Below are 21,648 nucleotides of genomic sequence, written 5' to 3'. Positions count from 1 at the left end.
CACGCCCCCCCGATTTCTGTCGCGTGCATGCCAGCGCGTGCGGCAAAATCCCCAGGCAATCCAGGGGAAATCGGCGCAAATCGGAAATATTCGGGTAACGCGTCGGGAAAACGCGAATCAGGCCCTTAGTAAATGACCCCCACTGACTCTCTTTTTCCAGGATGTGAATATTATGTGCACATACAAGACCCCGGATCAGCAGGACACAGATGCAGCAATGTTCTACTGGACACTTATCAGTGCAGCTGCAAACCTTAACTTGGCTTTCTCCAATGTAATAAATCTAGCTTATTTTTTGGGGAAAATCCGTCCTCTGTACCTTATATCTGAGAAAAGATGAATGAAGGAGGGAGGAGGATGGAGATATTTGGTCTCCGCAGCACACGGAGCCATATGACACATATAAAGCCATACGTCTTCATTAAAGGGACGGGCTCCTCTGACAGATGAATGTGATGCAGATTCCTGGCAGCTGTGGAGCGTTGCGCACCCGTGTCCCTCTGTATCAGTGTCACTTCCTCACTCCGGCTCCTATCCATCAGGAGCGAATGGTCGGCTTCCAGGAATCGGACGCAGCTCAGCCGTGAAAGGTTTTTCTAGTTTACAGAAAATAAGGAAACTGCAGATGGAACAATTACTGGAGGCATATCCTCACCCTGCTGTGTTCTGGGCTCTCTGCAGCCAGAATTAGGTATTGTTCCTGGAGAGATGTATAATCATAACTTTATTTGTGTTGTTAGTAGCAGCAGGACTGTAAAATATGAATTTTCAATTCACGATTGTAACTTCTCCGAGCGCACTTGTGGGAATATCCTCACACTGCTGTGCCCTGTGCAATCAGCGTTAGGCATGTACCTGGAGAGATGTGTAATACCTATACATGTTGTAAGTAGCGGCAGGCCTTGAAATATATTTTTTTTATAACAGGATTATAGCTTATCAAAGTGCATTGGGGGAGGGGGGGGGGTGTTTCTCACACTGCTGTGCTCTGTGCTCTCTTATGTACTGTCCTTGGAGATCTGTGTAACACCTTTGAGGATGTTGTTGGAAGCAGCAGGACTGTGACCCATAGTTGTAATTCTGATATGTGAATTTATATTCTAGGATTGTAGTTTCTCCAAGTGCACTTAGGGTGTGTCCTCACACTGCTGTGCTCTGTGCTCTCTACAATCAGTGTTAGGTATTGTCCACGGAGAGATGTGTTATCACAGAACTTTGTGTGTGTCGTTAGTGGCAGCAGGACTGTGAAATATGGATTTATATTGTAGGATTTTAACTTCATCAAGTGCACTGGGGGCGTGTCCTCACACTGCTGTGCTCTGTGCTTTCTGCAGCCAATGTTATGTGTGTTGTCCTTCTAGAGATCAGACCTTTTTGTAGATTATTGGCAGCCTGAAGAACTGTGATATATGGATTTATAATCCGGGATTGCAGCTTCTCCAAGTACATTGGGGGAGGGGGTTGTCTTACACTGCTGCGCTCTGTGTTCTCTGTAGTTAGTGTTACACATTATATCTGGAGAGATATGTAATCAGATCTTTGTGCATGTCATTAGTAGCAGCAGGACTGTGAAAAATGGATTTATATTCCAGGATTGTAGCTACTTCAAATGCATACACTGTCCTCACACTGCTGTGCTCTCCATCCTGATAAAACCAAGTGTAATCTCGCACGTCTCGCTGTTTGCTGACCGTCTCTCGGTGTAATCTCGCACGTCTCGCCGTTTGCTGACCGTCTCTCAGTGTAATCTCGCACGTCTCGCCGTTTGCTGACCGTCTCTCAGTGTAATCTCGCACGTCTCGCTGTGCGCTGACAGTCTCTCTTTGTAATCTCGCACGTCTCGCCGTTTGCTGACTGTCTCTCAGTGTAATCTCGCACGTCTCGCTGTTTGCTGACCGTCTCTCAGTGTAATCCCGCACGTCTCGCTGTTTGCTGACCGTCTCTCGGTGTAATCTCGCACGTCTCGCTGTTTGCTGACCGTCTGTTGGTATAATCTCCCACGTCTCGCTGTTTGCTGACCGTCTCTCAGGGTAATCTCACTCGTCTCGCTGTTTGCTGACCGTCTCTCGGTGTAATCTCGCACGTCTCGTCGTTTGCTGACCGTCTCTCAGTGTAATCTCGCACGTCTCGCTGTGCGCTGACAGTCTCTCAGTGTAATCTCGCACGTCTCGCTGTGCGCTGACAGTCTCTCGGTGTAATCTCGCACGTCTCGTCGTTTGCTGACAGTCTCTCTTTGAAATCTCGCACGTCTCGCCGTTTGCTGACCGTCTCTCAGTGTAATCCCGCACGTCTCGCTGTTTGCTGACCGTCTCTCAGTGTAATCTCGCACGTCTCGTTGTTTGCTGACCGTCTCTCGGTGTAATCTCTCACGTCTCGCCGTTTGCTGACCGTCTCTCGGTGTAATCTCGCACGTCTCGCTGTTTGCTGACAGTCTCTCGGTGTAATCTCGCACGTCTCGCTGTTTGCTGACCGTCTCTCGGTGTAATCTCTCACGTCTCGCTGTTTGCTGACCGTCTCTCGGTGTAATCTCGCATGTCTCGCCGTTTGCTGACCTTCTGTCGGTGTAATCTCGCACGTCTTGCTGTTTGCTGACCGTCTCTCAGTGTAATCTCGCACGTCTCGCTGTTTGCTGACCGTCTCTCGGTGTAGTCTCGCACTTCTCGCTGTTTGCTGACCGTCTCTCAGTGTAATCTCGCACGTCTCGCCGTTTGCTGACCGTCTCTCGGTGTAATCTCGCACGTCTCGCTGTTTGCTGATCGTCTCTCGGTGTAATCTCACTCGTCTCGCTGTTTGCTGACCGTCTCTCAGTGTAATCTCACTCGTCTCGCTGTTTGCTGACCGTCTCTCAGTATAATCTCGCACGTCTCGCTGTTTGCTGACAGTCTCTCGGTGTAATCTCGCACGTCTCGCTGTCTGCTGACCGTCTCTCGGTGTAATCTCGCACGTCTCACCCTTTTGCTGACCGTCTCTCAGTGTAATCTCGCACGTCTCGTTGTTTGCTGACAGTCTCTCGGTGTAATCTCGCACGTCTCGCTGTTTGCTGACCGTCTCTCGGTATAATCTCGCACGTCTCGCTGTTTGCTGACCGTCTCTCAGTGTAATCTCGCACGTCTCGTTGTTTGCTGACCGTCTCTCAGTGTAATCCCGCACGTCTCGCTGTTTGCTGACCGTCTCTCGGTGTAATCTCGCCCGTCTCGCTGTTTGCTGACCGTCTCTCAGTGTAATCTCGCACGTCTCGCTATTTGCTGACCGTCTCTCGGTGTAATCTTGCACGTCTCGCTGTTTGCTGACTGTCTCTCGGTGTAATCTCGCACGTCTCGCTGTTTGCTGACCGTCTCTCAGTGTAATCTCGCACGTCTCGCTGTTTGCTGACCGTCTCTCGGTGTAATCTCGCACGTCTCGCTGTTTGCTGACTGTCTCTCGGTGTAATCTCGCACGTCTCGCTGTTTGCTGACCGTCTCTCGGTGTAATCTCGCACGTCTCGTTGTTTGCTGACCGTCTGTCGGTGTAATCTCGCACGTCTCGCCGTTTGCTGATCGTCTCTCGGTGTAATCTCTCACGTCTCGCTGTTTGCTGACCGTCTCTCGGTGTAATCTCACACGTCTCGCTGTTTGCTGACCGTCTCTCAGTGTAATCTCGCAGGTCTCGCTGTTTGCTGACCGTCTCTCGGTGTAGTCTCGCACTTCTCGCTGTTTGCTGACCATCTGTCGGTGTAATCTCGCACGTCTCGCCGTTTGCTGACCGTCTCTCATCTCCGGAGAGGATTAGAGGTAATTTGCATACGAGAGCGACGTCTGGGGCGACGGGTTCTGCGCGCAGCAATGCGGATCCACCCAGAATCACCTGAACATGAGAAGTAATTAGAGCCGGTGTCATTGCCGGCACTTAGCGCCGCCGCTCCCCGCGAGGTAATCGCTCATCACGTTTCTGGGAGCGCCACGATTACACGTCTCAGACGCCGGAACATTCCGCGTCTCTATTCATTCACTCGTCACAAAGTAACGTTTGTATCTTTCTGTATCAAAGTCATTTAAAGGCAATGACTGATTTAAAGGCAATGACTGATTTAAAGGCAATGACTGATTTAAAGGCAATGACTGATTAACCCCTTAACTACATATGACTTCTGTTTAACCACAATGACCTTTCCTGCCTTTGCGTTTCCGTTTTTTTGCTTTCCTCCTCTCCTTCGCCAGAATTTTTTAGTATTTTTTTTCCATTGACAGAGGCATAAAAAAAACCCTGCATTTACTCGGTTTTTTCTATTTGACGCCTCTCACTGTACGGTCCCTGCGACACATCCGCACAAAGATACAAAATATACATTTTTTTTAAAAAAAAGCCGGGTCGTGCGTTACAAGTCTGAGCTGGTCTTGTAATGCAGGAGGCAGAGAGCACTGCAGTGCGCAGACAGGAGAAGCTATTCATTAGAAGAATCTGACTATAGTCAGGAGATTTATGGTCGTATCCAGGGGCAGCCGAAATTGTGTAGAGCAGGACTGATCAATGGGGCACATTGAGGGTCCGAATCGCGTTTTTCCGCCGGGTTTTTCCGAATTTTACCGTTATGCCGTATTTGGGGCACGCGATCGGATTGTGTTGCATTGGCGCCGGCTTTCACGCGCCGAAAAACGGAGGGTGTGGCCGTCGGAAAACCAGACGGATTCGGAAAAATTGCGCTATTTAAAAAAAAAAAGTGTTGCTTGACACACACTTACATGCACCAGGAATAGGATGGTGAACTCCGGCGGACTTCAGCGCAGCAGCGACACCTGGTGGACATTGGGTGTACGACCTCAGTGACACGCCGGAAGACCCGAATCCGCGTCGGAGAACGCGCCGCTGGATCGCGACTGGACCCAGTAAGTAAATGACCCCCAATGTGTTCTCTCACTTTTGGAATGTTTTGTGTTTCCGAGTTCTCCCAAAAATTACAGAACTCGGCTACAGGAAGATTAAAAAGACCGGATGAGTTATTCATCAAACCGGGAGCGGAGAGAGAGAGGAAAAGGAAGATCCCACATCCTGATATATGGAGGAGATGATAACACATGCCCCTCTCCTGCCGCAGCCGCACACGGATTTGCAGTTGGGTTAAAAATTAAAGGGATGTTCCATGTCCTCAGGAGCAGCTGCTGATGGATGATTGTGGGGGTTCTGGGACCCTCGTCTGAAGGTCCTGCCAGAGCACAGTCCAAGCAAGACACAGGACCACAGACGTGTAGTGCTGATGTGTCGTTACAGTGTTCTAGGGGGTTGTACACTGATGCTTGTTCATGTACCCCGGTACCACGGATTATACTTCACAAGGTATTGTTGCTTTAGGTGGATGACAGGTTCCCTTTAAGTAGTTATACCGAGTTTGATATAAATCCTTAATATTTAACCCTTTAAAGTATGGAGGGGGGGTTTTTTTGGATCCCATTTGAAGGAAAATTTCAGAAAGCCAAGAGCCTCGGACTGGAAAACTTCACCCAGCCGGAAAACCTGGATGTGAATTACCATCGTTGTCCCCGTCACACCCAGGCTGCGCCGCACATCATGTCCTGACAATGGAGCCACCGCAGTGTGACGGAAATTGTGATATTCGGGAATGTCTGTCCGGCACTGAGAGCGGAGAATGACTGCGCTCCGACATGTGACTCCAATGTTCAGCGTCGCTCAACGTTCCCAATTAATTTCCTGCTTACCTTGCAGGCAATTCCCATAAAAAAAAAGCAATTTGCAAACTAATAGGGAGAAGAGATTCCCCGCAATCCAATGACCCCCATGACCTTGTTAGAAGCAGTTTCCTATGACAACCCCGACTGTCAGTCACCCGGTAACAGCTCAATATTCCCCAATACGAGAGGCGAGATGCAGATCTGTCCCATCACGACTGCTGATTCTGTGATTTCCGCTGACTCAGCACTCACATATTCTCCATATACGGAAGATGAATGCTCCGCCGCGCGACGTGTGCAGCTGTTTTGTATATTTATTGACACGTTTTAATAATGCAGTAAATTCTCGACTGGTTTTGTGATTTTCCAGTCTTAGTCTTATACAGGTTTTATAGAGGGCGACGTGCACATCCTAAATTTACTGATTTTATGTAAAATATGAAACCTTTAAAGGGGTCTCCATGTTATCCAGGGGGATGTGGAGCCACTGGGGCTCATTTACTAAGGGTCCGAATCGCGCACTTTTGCCGGGTTTCCCGAATATTTCCGTTTTGCACTGAATTACCCCGGGATTTTGGTGCACACGATCGGATTTTGGCGCAAAGGCGCAGGCTTTCACGTGACAGAAATCGGCGGGCGAGGCCGTCGGAAAACCTGACGGATTCGGAAAAACAGCAGAATTTAAAAAATAATTTTTGTCGCAAGATCAGCACTCACATGCACCGGGAAGAAGATGGTGAACTTCGGCGGACCTCGGCGCAGCAGCGACACCTGGTGAATATCGGGCGCACGACCTTAGTGAATCCCGGCCGGACCCGAATCATCGTCGGAGAACACAACGCTGGATCGCAACTGGACCGAGTAAGTAAATGTGCCCCATTATGCCAACCAATTGATGCTGTCAAGGGCCAAATTTTGTCTTAAAATGATCTAAATTCCCATCTTCAGCTCTGCACAGGGTCTCGCTGCGACTCCAGTGGAGGCTCCCAAAGTGCAGAATCTCCTCCATCAGACTGGAAGTGCTGGCGTCATGTCCAGCGGGTTGATCCCTGGTCTCATTGATGGCGTCTGGACGCGCGGCCGGTGACCACTGAGGCCAGGGATCCGATGTAGAATGAATTACATGTCATCACTTCGCAGAGAGCTGGAGCCGCTTCTGGATCGCTGAGAGAACCTTTCCAGGGCTGAGTAATGAATTATTCTTTTTTTTTTGGACAATACTGTCCAAATTCAAGGTATTTTTTGGGATGCTGGGGTAACCTCTTTTAGTGCTTTGCTTCCTTTATGGTATTTCCCATGAAAAGTGATGTTCATATCAACCTACTGTTTGGAGACCCCCTGACTGCTTACATCAGGGGTCTCAAACTCATTTTCACAGGGGGCTACATGAGCCTTGTGGTTGCTTTAAAAGAACTGAATGTAATGTTATTACTGTAGACATTGCATCACCCCATAACAGATAAGGGGCTGTTTAGTAGTTACATTCAATATCAGCCCTTTGAGGGCGACCACAAAGCTGCACGTGGTGTTGAAACCTGAGACAGTGTCAAGGCAAGTGTGTGCCCCTAAAGCAGCCAATAGACATAGTGCCCCCACAAAGTAGCAAATCGTCACAAGGAAGGCCCATTTTAGTTAATAGACACATTATAAACCTGTAACCAACAGTGTCAATGCTCCCAATGCCCCCTTTAAGCCAAAAATCACAGAGCCCCCACAGTAGCCTATAGTCACAGAACACCCACAGTAGCCTATAATCACAGAACACCCACAGTAGCCTATAATCACAGAGCCCCCACAGTAGCCTATAGTCACAGAGCCCCCACAGTAGCCTATAGTCACAGAGCCCCCACAGTAGCCTATAGTGACAAAGCCCTCACAGTAGCCTATAGTCACAGAACACCCACAGTAGCCTATAATCACAGAACACCCACAGTAGCCTATAGTCACAGAGCCCCCACAGTAGCCTATAGTCACAGAGCCCCCACAGTAGCCTATAGTGACAAAGCCCTCACAGTAGCCTATAGTCACAGAACACCCACAGTAGCCTATAATCACAGAACACCCACAGTAGCCTATAATCACAGAGCCCCCACAGTAGCCTATAGTCACAGAGCCCCCACAGTAGCCTATAGTCACAGAGCCCCCACAGTAGCCTATAGTGACAAAGCCCTCACAGTAGTCAATAGTTATAGAACCCCCACAGTAGCCTATAGTCACAGTACCCCCACAGTAACCGATAGTTACAGAACCCCCACAGTAGCCAATTGTCACAGAACCCCCACAGTAACCAAAAGTTACAGAATACCCACAGTAGCCTATAGTCACAGTACCCCCACAGTAACCTATAGTTACAGAACCCCCACAGTAGCCAATTGTCACAGAACCCCCACAGTAACCAATAGTTACAGAACAACCACAGTAGCCTATAGTCACAGTACCCCCACAGTAACCTATAGTTACAGAACCCCCACAGTAGCCTATAGTGACAAAGCCCTCACAGTAGTCAATAGTTATAGAACCCCCACAGTAGCCTATAGTCACAGTACCCCCACAGTAACCGATAGTTACAGAACCCCCACAGTAGCCAATTGTCACAGAACCCCCACAGTAACCAAAAGTTACAGAATACCCACAGTAGCCTATAGTCACAGTACCCCCACAGTAACCTATAGTTACAGAACCCCCACAGTAGCCAATTGTCACAGAACCCCCACAGTAACCAATAGTTACAGAACAACCACAGTAGCCTATAGTCACAGTACCCCCACAGTAACCTATAGTTACAGAACCCCCACAGTAGCCAATTGTCACAGAACCCCCACAGTAACCAATAGTTACAGAACACCCACAGTAGCCTATAGTCACAGAATAGGTCACGAAAAAGGGACATTATGAGGAGTTGGCTACAGAAAAGGGAACATTATTGTAGCCCCTTTTCTGTAGCCCCTTCAATTATGAATAGTCAATTAACATAACAAAAGTAATTGGAAAAGTCAAGTGTAGACAGTGTAACAGCCTATGAAGCTACATCATAGAGGGTCTCCGGTAACACCCGTAGAGCCCTTCTGGCTCATTATCATAATTATAAAAGTTGATTATGGAAGGAAGGAGGCCATGGATAACAAATATAAGAAGATACCACAGTCCCGGTGCCTGGATCTATGAGTAATGTCCCTGGTTTATCAGGATGGATTTTCTTGGCAGATTTCCTATAATCTTTGCTACATCTTTATATGTTTACTGTACACTGAGCGCTTTATAACATCAGAGGGGCTCTAGGATTCAGTTCGGCAAAAGCTGGAATTCCCCTTTAATATAATTCCCAGAAAACTACAACAAACTTAGAGATGGCTGTAAATCTCTACTAGAATGAAACATGGGCCAAAAATTCTGTAAAAATTGATAAAATAAGAGCAAAATTCTAACAATAATTTACATAATTCCTACACACAACACAAATATGTGTATTAGCCGCCTTTCCCCTTTAAGGAATTACCGCTATGTCCGGAAGACGTCTCATCCCAGAGATAAGAGACAAGAAAAAGAAGATTCCGACTATCGGATAAATTGTGCAAATTGATCTATTTTTACAAATTATCCATAAAGCGCAGATTTCCGTCTCAAATCGCGGCACAATTTTTTAGTGATTTGAATGATGTTTTCAGGATGAAGCTTTGGTAATGACTCTGATTATTTGTCAGGGATGAGAGAATGTTCTAAAGTCATCCCAAATCTTCTGGAAGACAAGAAACCTCCGGGGGACGGCAGCACCGGATATTATCCGCAAACTTTCCCGGAATCATTTTCCTCCATCAAACTTAAAATATTTAAATTTACTACCATATTTCAAGTTTCAGAAAGGGAATAATGTCCGGTCTGGATGTGTCCATCTCATCATGAAGTTTACATTGTTCTTACATTTGCTTTCTGGATGCAAAATTGTGGAATTTTCTAGATAATCTACATTCAAGATCTGCAGAATTGTCTTCACAACTCTCTGACCTAGATGGCTGTTGTCACAGGAGAGAAATGGGTGCAGGTCCACTAGTTACCCACAATCTCAATTTCCTACCTAATAGCCTTACAAATCTTAGTGGTAAGGGACTACTGGTCAACAATCTCTACTCTCAGTGTGCGCCCAGATCAGAAGGAAAATGAACAGAGAGAATAACGGATAAATATACAGACACAAAAGAATCTGGGAACGTGGTTCAGAGTCGACACAAGATCAAGTCCGGGTTCAGGGTTCACACTAGATTCAGGCTCAGGTATTGGAAGTGGGTGCCGAATCAGTCTGGGGTACAGGGTTTCAGATCAGGCAGGATTCTGGCTCGGGTATAGGTTCTGGGTTCCGGATCAGGCTGGAGTTCAGGGTACTGGATCAGGTTGGATACAGTCTCAGGTTCGGGTTTCAGGCTACAGGTCCAGCACAACACAAAAGGACAGTAGTTCTACAAATCACAAGGGAAAGTATAACCAGCTCTGAGTGAACTGAGGATTGGATATTTAAGGCATTCCTGGATGTCGCCCTTTACAGCTGACTGGCTGAAACGTGGTTAAGGATTTGGTTAAACTTGTCAGGAATCCAGTTTAATAAAATGTTGCAACATGTCCACAAAACTGTTGCCAGGCTGCAATTCATAACACAACCAGCAGGGACAGACTTAGAAATACACATAGGATAGCAATATGCAAAACAACATTATCTAAAGAATCTACTCATCCCCTGATACAAAGAATTAGAGATGTCCTGCCCAAAGGAGGAGAGAGGGAGCAGTCATGTGTAGATTATTTGTGAATGAGCCCATAAGAAATAGACCCTAACGATTGGGTCAAAAGTAATCTCCAAACTAGAAGGTCTTCTGATGGACCTTATATTGTGTCAATTAACTATCCTTCTGGGTTCTGATCCAATCCAACTAGTAAGTGACTCCACTGATACTGGTGTGGGCTTTGTCGGAGTGGGGTCCACCAGATAAAATGAACCTCGTAGCCCACCCACCATTTACCATTAGTGGTAGACCCTAGTAGTCTTCATAGAGGATTGTCCTCAGTAAGACCTCTGAGGATCTGTATTGGGTTAGAACCTTGGCCCAGGGAAGGCTACTCTATGGTTCCAGGATGATCCTTTGTTAGAAATATTTCTCAGGCACCCACCATTTCAGAATTTCATTATGTTTAGATCTATACTGTCCCATTTGGCTCCAGCTCTGGTCCACCCATTTGATGGTGGAGAGTCTAATTAGCATACTTTCAAGGTAAACAAAGTATACTCGAGTATATACTCGAGTATAAGCCGAGGTACCTAATTTTAACACAAAAAACTGTGAAAACCTATTGACTGGAGTATAAGCCTAAGGTGGGAAATGAATTGGTCACAGCCTCCAGCCAGTATATAGCCCCCTTACCCCCAGTATATAGCTAGCCAGTCCCCTCCCCAGTATACAGCTGGCCAGCTTCCTGCCCCCAGAATATATCCAGCCAGCCCATGCCCTCCCCATTATATAGCCAGCAGCCCCTGCCCCCAATATACAGCCGGTCAGCTCCTGCCCCCAGTTTACAGCCATCTAATGCCCCAGTATATAGCCAGCCTTTGCTCCCCTAGTATATAGCCTAGTATATAGTATTTACACCCAGCCCCTGCCCCCCAGTATACAGCCAGCCACTGACCCCAGTATATATCCAGCCCATGCCCCCCAGTATATAGCTTGCCAGCCCCTGTTCCCCTAGTATATAGCCAGCCCTGCCCCCCCCCACAGTTGCAGCAAATATTAACAGTGCGTCAGGCAGGATTCAGGCTCAAGTACATGGTATCGGATCAGGTTGGATACAGGCTCAGTTTTTGGTTTCAGAATACAGGCCCAGTAGTACTACAAATCACAGGAGAAAGTATAACCAGCCATGAGTGCACTGAGGATTGGATATTTAAGGCGTTCCTGGACGCTGCTCTCGCAGCTGACTGGTCCAACCTACAACTGAAAACCCACAGGTCAGAACCAGGTCAGTTTCTAGTGCACAAAATTTTGCAACTTACCCCAGTAGTAACTTTGTAACAATCATAAAGTAAATCTCACTCCTCTTCCAGTGACTTTTTTCTTCCAATTTTTTTTTTCTTGAGGGATACAGTATCTGTGTCACCACTTGGCCGTGCAGCCGCGTGCGAAGAGATTTCCATTTATAGGAAGCGCTAAATCTCTACCATACCATTAAATAACCAAAATACCAGGACACGGCCACCAGGTGAGAGCCGCGGCGCTGCGTGCACCGGAGGAGAAGATACAAGTCACATCTGTTCTATTACTCTTCTGGAGTCATCCGAGAGTAATTCTGCTCTCTGGTGGGTGACATCGGCTGCTGCTTCTCGTTGGCTCATTGCACTGCTGACACCATTAGCTTGTCATCTCCATCAAGGAGCTCTGCGGGGTTCGCTCGCGCTCGCATCCGATTACCTTGTAAGCAAGTTTTTCCCCTTTCTAATGGATTTAAGAATCAGTCATTCAAAAACAATCAAAGCAAAAAAATAAAAGATAAAACTAGAAGATGTGACAAGTGCCCCGGCCCCGGGGTAAGAGGAGGCGCACATTAGGTTCGTAATAATTTTACGTAATATTTCCTCGCTCTGGTAAAATTGTCTCAGTCCGGTGGTGATTGCTCCAGATTTCGGATGAGAACGAGTCTCCATAACGACTTGGGGAGTCGGTGGAGTTCACGATGGAAGTGATGACGGACCGTCGGGAGATGCGTTTGCCCTTTTGTGTTAAATAGAGAGGAGCTAATCTACCCCCCCCCTCGGGTGGCGGAACAAGTGCTGATAAGAGACCTATACATGTCCTGCTGGAAAATCGATATTAGGATTTATTAGGAAATGTTCAGTCATTGGTTCAGAAGTTTTTTTGGTCCTTGCACTTCTCTGCTTTAACTTCCCACTTTCTTACTGTGTTTGTATATTTTATGTGTATAACAATAGGAAAGGTAAGTCCAGCATCGGTATAGAAAAAGGTTTATCATAAATTCTTCTTTAAAACTCCACTTTTATTTGAAAAAAAATCCTCTAAAAACATAAGAGACGTCTCATGGCATGGCAAGTCTGACGCGTTTCGGACCTCTGTAGTCCTTAGTCGTAGCCTAATAGTTTGCTCCTGCACTGAGTATTTAAGCATACTGCCTCAAAAACGGAAGTAACCGCCCTCGTGCACATATGGTGATTTGGAACATGGTGCACTCGAATTCATGTATTTGTATTAATATATGTATAGCAAATCATTTCTGTAGTTTAAACCCAAGGGATAACGTGTTTTTAATGTTAATATCCAAAAGGCTTCCCGTGATTTTAAAGCCTTAGTCCAATCCCCTCCTCTTTTGGGGCGGTGCACTTTTTCTATGGGAATGATGTTTAAGAATGGAGTATCTCCTTCGTGAACTTCGTGCAAGTGTTTTGAAAGCCCTGATACATTGGCTTGTATTTTATCACTTTGACTACTATGTCTTTTTGCTGCCGATATGTGTTCTGCAATTCTTATTTTTAGCTTTCTTGTTGTACAGCCCACATATTGCGTGTTGCAGTCCGTACATGTGGCTAAGTATACTACGTGATCACTATTGCAGCTGACATAGGATTTAATCGAATATTCTTTAGATGTAACTGTAGAAGTGAAGGTAGTGGTTTTTTGTAATCTGGTGCATAAGTTGCAACGAGTTCCTCCACATTTTGTGCTGCCTTTGTATTTTAGCCAAGTTTTTTGTGTTTGACTTTGTGTAACGAATAGATTAGGGGATAACATGTTGCCTAGATTTGAGGCGTTTCTGGACACAAATCTTATACCCTTGTCCAGTATTTGACACAATTTCTCATCTTGGTATAGAATCGGTAAGTGTTTCTTTACAGTGCGTATGACTTGTTCATATTGTTTACTGTATGTTGTGCTGAATGTTATCACATCATTGTTTTTTGTGTTGGATTTTCTTTTTCTGTTGTGAAAATATTCTGCCCTAGATTTCATACTAATGTCTGTTTGTATTCTTTTTAAATGTTGTTTATTATACCCCCGATCTTGTAATCGTTTTGATATATTGTTTGCTGCATTTGTATACATAGTGTCATTAGAGCATATGCGTTTTGCCCTTATGTATTCACCTTTAGGAAGGTTACGAATTACATGTGGCGGATGGCAGCTCGATGCATGCAAAAGAGTATTTCCTGATATGGTTTTTCTGTACAGGTTTGTATGTATGCATTGTTTGAGAATGTCCCCCGTTAATGCAATGTCTAAAAAAGATATGGAGGTTTTTGAGCAAGAAAACGTAAATTTCAGATTGAATGGATTTTTGTTCAGGTATTGTACAAATTTTTGTATACTGTCTGGTGTACCTAACCATATGAGGAGACAGTCGTCTATGTAACGTCCGTACCACATTATTTGTGATGAAAAGGGATTGTTGGTACTGTAGATATATTTCTCTTCAAACCAGGACATGTACAAGTTTGCTAACGTGGGGGAGAATTTAGCCCCCATGGGACAACCCTGTTTTTGAAAGTAAAAAAACCCATCAAAATTAAAAAAATTGTTCTTAAGTAAGAAAAATAGAACGTCCAGTATATAGTTAATAAGGTCCGTAGTGAAAGTGCTGTATTCTCTCAGATGATGATTAGTGGCTTGTATTGCCAAAGTATGGGGGATACATGTATATAGTGCTACTACATCGCACGTAGTCCAAGTATAATCTTCTTTCCAGTGTAAATTGTCCATGGCATGTAGCGCTTCAAAAGTATCCTTGATGTAGCCCGGTGTTCTTTTAACAAATGGTTGTAAAATATTGTCCAACCAGGCAGCTATCCTTTCTGTTATTGAACCAACTCCCGAGATGATGGGTCTCAGGGGTGGAGGAAAAACATTTTTTTGGGTTTTCGGTAATGCATAGAAAATTGGGGTATTAGGGTACTCAGGTATCATATTCTCTACTGTTCTTTGTGAAAAGATGTTTAAATGTATACCTTCTTGTAATATTTTTTGAAGTTGTATTTTTATGTCATTAGTTGGATCTCTTTGTACTGGGTTATAAACTTCTGGATCCTGTAACATGTCAAGTATTCCTTTTTTATAGAGATCCTTATCCATAACAGTTATCGTTCCCCCCTTATCCGATGCACGTATTATTATGTAAGGGTTATCTTGTAGTTCTTTTATGGCTTGATTCTCCTGGAAAGTAAGATTATTTGGCTTTGTATTTATTCGTTGTTCTTGTAAACGTGCCAGATCTTTTTCTATGTTATGCTGAAAATGATCCATTATGCTCGCTCTTGAACTGCTCGTTCTATTTTTCTTACTTAAGAACAATTTTTTTAATTTTGATGGGTTTTTTTACTTTCAAAAACAGGGTTGTCCCATGGGGGCTAAATTCTCCCCCACGTTAGCAAACTTGTACATGTCCTGGTTTGAAGAGAAATATATCTACAGTACCAACAATCCCTTTTCATCACAAATAATGTGGTACGGACGTTACATAGACGACTGTCTCCTCATATGGTTAGGTACACCAGACAGTATACAAAAATTTGTACAATACCTGAACAAAAATCCATTCAATCTGAAATTTACGTTTTCTTGCTCAAAAACCTCCATATCTTTTTTAGACATTGCATTAACGGGGGACATTCTCAAACAATGCATACATACAAACCTGTACAGAAAAACCATATCGGGAAATACTCTTTTGCATGCATCGAGCTGCCATCCGCCACATGTAATTCGTAACCTTCCTAAAGGTGAATACATAAGGGCAAAACGCATATGCTCTAATGACACTATGTATACAAATGCAGCAAACAATATATCAAAACGATTACAAGATCGGGGGTATAATAAACAACATTTAAAAAGAATACAAACAGACATTAGTATGAAATCTAGGGCAGAATATTTTCACAACAGAAAAAGAAAATCCAACACAAAAAACAATGATGTGATAACATTCAGCACAACATACAGTAAACAATATGAACAAGTCATACGCACTGTAAAGAAACACTTACCGATTCTATACCAAGATGAGAAATTGTGTCAAATACTGGACAAGGGTATAAGATTTGTGTCCAGAAACGCCTCAAATCTAGGCAACATGTTATCCCCTAATGTTACACAAAGTCAAACACAAAAAACTTGGCTAAAATACAAAGGCAGCACAAAATGTGGAGGAACTCGTTGCAACTTATGCACCAGATTACAAAAAACCACTACCTTCACTTCTACAGTTACATCTAAAGAATATTCGATTAAATCCTATGTCAGCTGCAATAGTGATCACGTAGTATACTTAGCCACATGTACGGACTGCAACACGCAATATGTGGGCTGTACAACAAGAAAGCTAAAAATAAGAATTGCAGAACACATATCGGCAGCAAAAAGACATAGTAGTCAAAGTGATAAAATACAAGCCAATGTATCAGGGCTTTCAAAACACTTGCACGAAGTTCACGAAGGAGATACTCCATTCTTAAACATCATTCCCATAGAAAAAGTGCACCGCCCCAAAAGAGGAGGGGATTGGACTAAGGCTTTAAAATCACGGGAATCCTTTTGGATATTAACATTAAAAACACGTTATCCCTTGGGTTTAAACTACAGAAATGATTTGCTATACATATATTAATACAAATACATGAATTCGAGTGCACCATGTTCCAAATCACCATATGTGCACGAGGGCGGTTACTTCCGTTTTTGAGGCAGTATGCTTAAATACTCAGTGCAGGAGCAAACTATTAGGCTACGACTAAGGACTACAGAGGTCCGAAACGCGTCAGACTTGCCATGCCATGAGACGTCTCTTATGTTTTTAGAGGATTTTTTTTCAAATAAAAGTGGAGTTTTAAAGAAGAATTTATGATAAACCTTTTTCTATACCGATGCTGGACTTACCTTTCCTATTGTTATACAGCCATTCTGGTCCCCGCACAGCACGTCCGTGCATCGGCATGAAGTAAGCAGTACGAACAAACAAGAGTGGTGAGCTGAACCGTCTTTTTTCTTTTTATATATTTTATGTGGTTTATGTCGAAACTTTCTGGTTTTAGGGCAAAAAAAACTCTCAGTGTAGTAATTGTTATGATATACCTGGTATAGCGCCTCCCGGTGGTCTTATTATTTCCCTTTTAAAACCTAATGAGGCTCATTTACTAAGGGTCGCGCTGCTCACTTTTGTTGGACTGTGCGCGGTTTTCGGGATTTGCGTGGTTGGACAGGTTGCGCTGCGAAGGTGCAGATGTTGGCGCAGCTGTGTTGCTTTCATGCGACGGAAATCGGGGGTGGGCCATCCGATGATCCGGCTGATTCGGACTGAGCGTGGGATGTAACTTTCAAATTGAGTAGCACTTACAATGACAATGCACTTACATGCACCAGGAAGAAGAAGGCGCACTCTGGCGGACCTGAAATATAAAGTATAACCAGCCCTGAGTGAACTGAGGATTGAAAATTTGAGGAGTTCCTAGACATCGCCCTTACAGCTGACTGGCTTGTCTATCCATCGCGCACCCCCATCTAAGAAGCAAGATGATACCACTCAGCTTTCCACAAAACACGCACCCAGCTCAGCCAAGGGAACAAGGCAGCTGTAAATCACATCTCCAGCAGAGAAGCCCTGGGTATGGATCACATGCTCAGATCCTACAGCCAGAATCCATTCAGAGACAATTATATAACAGCAGGGGGCACCATCACCAGTATATAACAGCAGGCGGCACCATCACCAGTATATAACAGAGGGGGCACCATCACCAGTATATAACAGCAGGGGGCACCATCACCAGTATATAACAGCAGGGGGAACCATCACCAGTATATAACAGCAGGGGGAACCATCACCAGTATATAACAGCAGGGGGCACCATCACCAGTATATAACAGCAGGGGGCACCATCACCAGTATATAACAGCAGGGGGCACCATCACCAGTATATAACAGCAGGGGGCACCATCACCAGTATATAACAGCAGGGGGCACCATCACCAGTATATAACAGCAGGGGGCAACATAACCAGTATATAACAGCATGGGGTACCATAACAAGTATATAACAGCAGGGGGCACCATCACCAGTATATAACAGCAGGGGGCAACATAACCAGTATATAACAGCAGGGGGCACCATCACCAGTATATAACAGCAGGGGGCACCATCACCAGTATATAACAGCAGGGGGCACTGTTTTGTACATATATAAGGTATCTTATATACAATTACAGATGTATATAGGAGGGATCTAGATGTTCCATGAGACCCTCCAGCCCCCGGTGTCACCCACTGCTTCATTTCCCGCACCGCACAGTGACGGAGCAGAGCAGGATATGTGTCTGTAACACGTTATGCCTCACTGCAGTGTACGGAGCGGACAACATCTGTAATTTCAGGAAAATGTATTTCTAGGAAACAAAACCGCAGTGAAAAACCTTCCATGACATCCCGGCTCCTGGGTGATACAATGTAGCGATGAGTAAACATACGGAATATATCATCCGGGTTGTAGCTTGGATTTGCTTCAGGACTTTAATTTCTTATGAAACCAATTCCTTTCAATATTGGAACAAATCCTGGGCAGCCTGCGATTCACTCATCAAACACTAGGGGCAGCACATACTATGGACACATATAGGATATCACTGATACAATGTTGCAAATTATTATTATTGTAAATCTGAGTTTCTATAGTTCTAGTCACCTCCCAGGACTCTCACACTGCACATGGGCTGCGATTTGTTTACTGTGACAGGCGCTAATTTGCAGAGGCATCTCTCCTGCCTCACACTGCTGTGCTCTCTGCTCTCTGGAACTAGTACTACTGTATGTATTGTCCCTGGAAAGATGTGTAATCAGACCTTTGTGTATGTTGTTAGTAGCAGCAGAACTGTCATATATAGGGATTTATATTCCAGGATTGTAGCTTCTTTAAGTGCACTGACGACATGTCCTCACACTGCTGTGCTCTGTGCTCCCAGGGACAATACATAACACTGGCTGAAGAGAGCACAGAGCACAGCAGTGTGAGGTCTGATTACACATCTCTCCAGGGACAATACATAACGCTGGCTGCAGAGAGCACAGAGCACAACAGTGTGAGGTCTGGTCACACATCTCTCCAGGGACAATACATAACACTGGCTGCAGAGAGCACAGAGCACAGCAGTGTGAGGTCTGATTACACATCTCTCCAGGGACAATACATAACACTGGCTGCAGAGAGCACAGAGCACAGCAGTGTGAGGTCTGATTACACATCTCTCCAGGGACAATACATAACACTGGCTACAGAGAGCACAGAGCACAGCAGTGTGAGGTCTGATTACACATCTCTCCAGGGACAATACATAACACTGGCTGCAGAGAGCACAGAGCACAGCAGTGTGAGGTCTGGTCACACATCTCTCCAGGGACAATACATAACACTGGCTGCAGAGAGCACAGAGCACAGCAGTGTGAGGTCTGATTACACATCTCTCCAGGGACAATACATAACACTGGCTGCAGAGAGCACAGAGCACAGCAGTGTGAGGTCTGATTACACATCTCTCCAGGGACAATACATAATACTGGCTGCAGAGAGCACAGAGCACAGCAGTGTGAGGTCTGATTACACATCTCTCCAGGGACAATACATAACACTGGCTGCAGAGAGCACAGAGCACAGCAGTGTGAGGTCTGATTACACATCTCCAGTGACAATACATAACACTCACTGCAGAGAGCACAGAGCACAGCAGTGTGAGGTTTGATTACACATCTCTCCAGGGACAATACATAACACTGACTGCAGAGAGCACAGAGCACAGCAGTGTGAGGTCTGATTACACATCTCTCCAGGGACAATACATAACACTGGCTGCAGAGAGCACAGAGCACAGCAGTGTGAGGTCTGGTTACACATCTCTCCATGGACAGTACATAACACTGGCTGCAGAGAGCACAGAGCACAGCAGTGTGAGGTCTGATTACACATCTCTCCAGGGACAATACATAACACTGGCTGCAGAGAGCACAGAGCACAGCAGTGTGAGGTCTGATTACACATCTCTCCAGGGACAATACATAGCACTGGCTGCAGAGAGCACAGAGCACAGCAGTGTGAGGTCTGATTACACATCTCTCCAGGGACAATACATAACACTAGCTGCAGAGAGCACAGAGCACAGCAGTGTGAGGTCTGATTACACATCTCTCCAGGGACAATACATAACACTGGCTGCAGAGAGCACAGAGCACAGCAGTGTGAGGTCTGATTACACATCTCTCCAGGGACAATACATAACACTGGCTGCAGAGAGCACAGAGCACAGCAGTGTGAGGTCTGATTACACATCTCTCCAGGACAATACATAACACTGGCTGCAGAGAGCACAGAGCACAGCAGTGTGAGGTATGATTACACATCTCTCCAGGGACAATACATAACACTGGCTGTAGAGAGCGCAGAGCACAGCAGTGTGAGGTCTGATTACACATCTCTCCGGGGACAATACATAACACTGGCTGCAGAGAGCACAGAGCACAGCAGTGTGAGGTCTGATTACACATCTCTCCAGGGACAATACATAACGCTGGCTGCAGAGAGCACAGAGCACAACAGTGTGAGGTCTGGTCACACATCTCTCCAGGGACAATACATAACACTGGCTGCAGAGAGCACAGAGCACAGCAGTGTGAGGTCTGATTACACATCTCTCCAGGGACAATACATAACACTGGCTGCAGAGAGCACAGAGCACAGCAGTGTGAGGTCTGATTACACATCTCTCCAGGGACAATACATAACACTGGCTACAGAGAGCACAGAGCACAGCAGTGTGAGGTCTGATTACACATCTCTCCAGGGACAATACATAACACTGGCTGCAGAGAGCACAGAGCACAGCAGTGTGAGGTCTGGTCACACATCTCTCCAGGGACAATACATAACACTGGCTGCAGAGAGCACAGAGCACAGCAGTGTGAGGTCTGATTACACATCTCTCCAGGGACAATACATAACACTGGCTGCAGAGAGCACAGAGCACAGCAGTGTGAGGTCTGATTACACATCTCTCCAGGGACAATACATAATACTGGCTGCAGAGAGCACAGAGCACAGCAGTGTGAGGTCTGATTACACATCTCTCCAGGGACAATACATAACACTGGCTGCAGAGAGCACAGAGCACAGCAGTGTGAGGTCTGATTACACATCTCCAGTGACAATACATAACACTCACTGCAGAGAGCACAGAGCACAGCAGTGTGAGGTTTGATTACACATCTCTCCAGGGACAATACATAACACTGACTGCAGAGAGCACAGAGCACAGCAGTGTGAGGTCTGATTACACATCTCTCCAGGGACAATACATAACACTGGCTGCAGAGAGCACAGAGCACAGCAGTGTGAGGTCTGGTTACACATCTCTCCATGGACAGTACATAACACTGGCTGCAGAGAGCACAGAGCACAGCAGTGTGAGGTCTGATTACACATCTCTCCAGGGACAATACATAACACTGGCTGCAGAGAGCACAGAGCACAGCAGTGTGAGGTCTGATTACACATCTCTCCAGGGACAATACATAGCACTGGCTGCAGAGAGCACAGAGCACAGCAGTGTGAGGTCTGATTACACATCTCTCCAGGGACAATACATAACACTAGCTGCAGAGAGCACAGAGCACAGCAGTGTGAGGTCTGATTACACATCTCTCCAGGGACAATACATAACACTGGCTGCAGAGAGCACAGAGCACAGCAGTGTGAGGTCTGATTACACATCTCTCCAGGGACAATACATAACACTGGCTGCAGAGAGCACAGAGCACAGCAGTGTGAGGTCTGATTACACATCTCTCCAGGACAATACATAACACTGGCTGCAGAGAGCACAGAGCACAGCAGTGTGAGGTATGATTACACATCTCTCCAGGGACAATACATAACACTGGCTGTAGAGAGCGCAGAGCACAGCA

This window comes from Engystomops pustulosus, chromosome 7, assembly GCF_040894005.1.
Source record: "Engystomops pustulosus chromosome 7, aEngPut4.maternal, whole genome shotgun sequence".
In the NCBI taxonomy this organism is placed as follows: domain Eukaryota; kingdom Metazoa; phylum Chordata; class Amphibia; order Anura; family Leptodactylidae; genus Engystomops; species Engystomops pustulosus.
Note: the sequence above shows the minus strand (reverse complement) of the source record.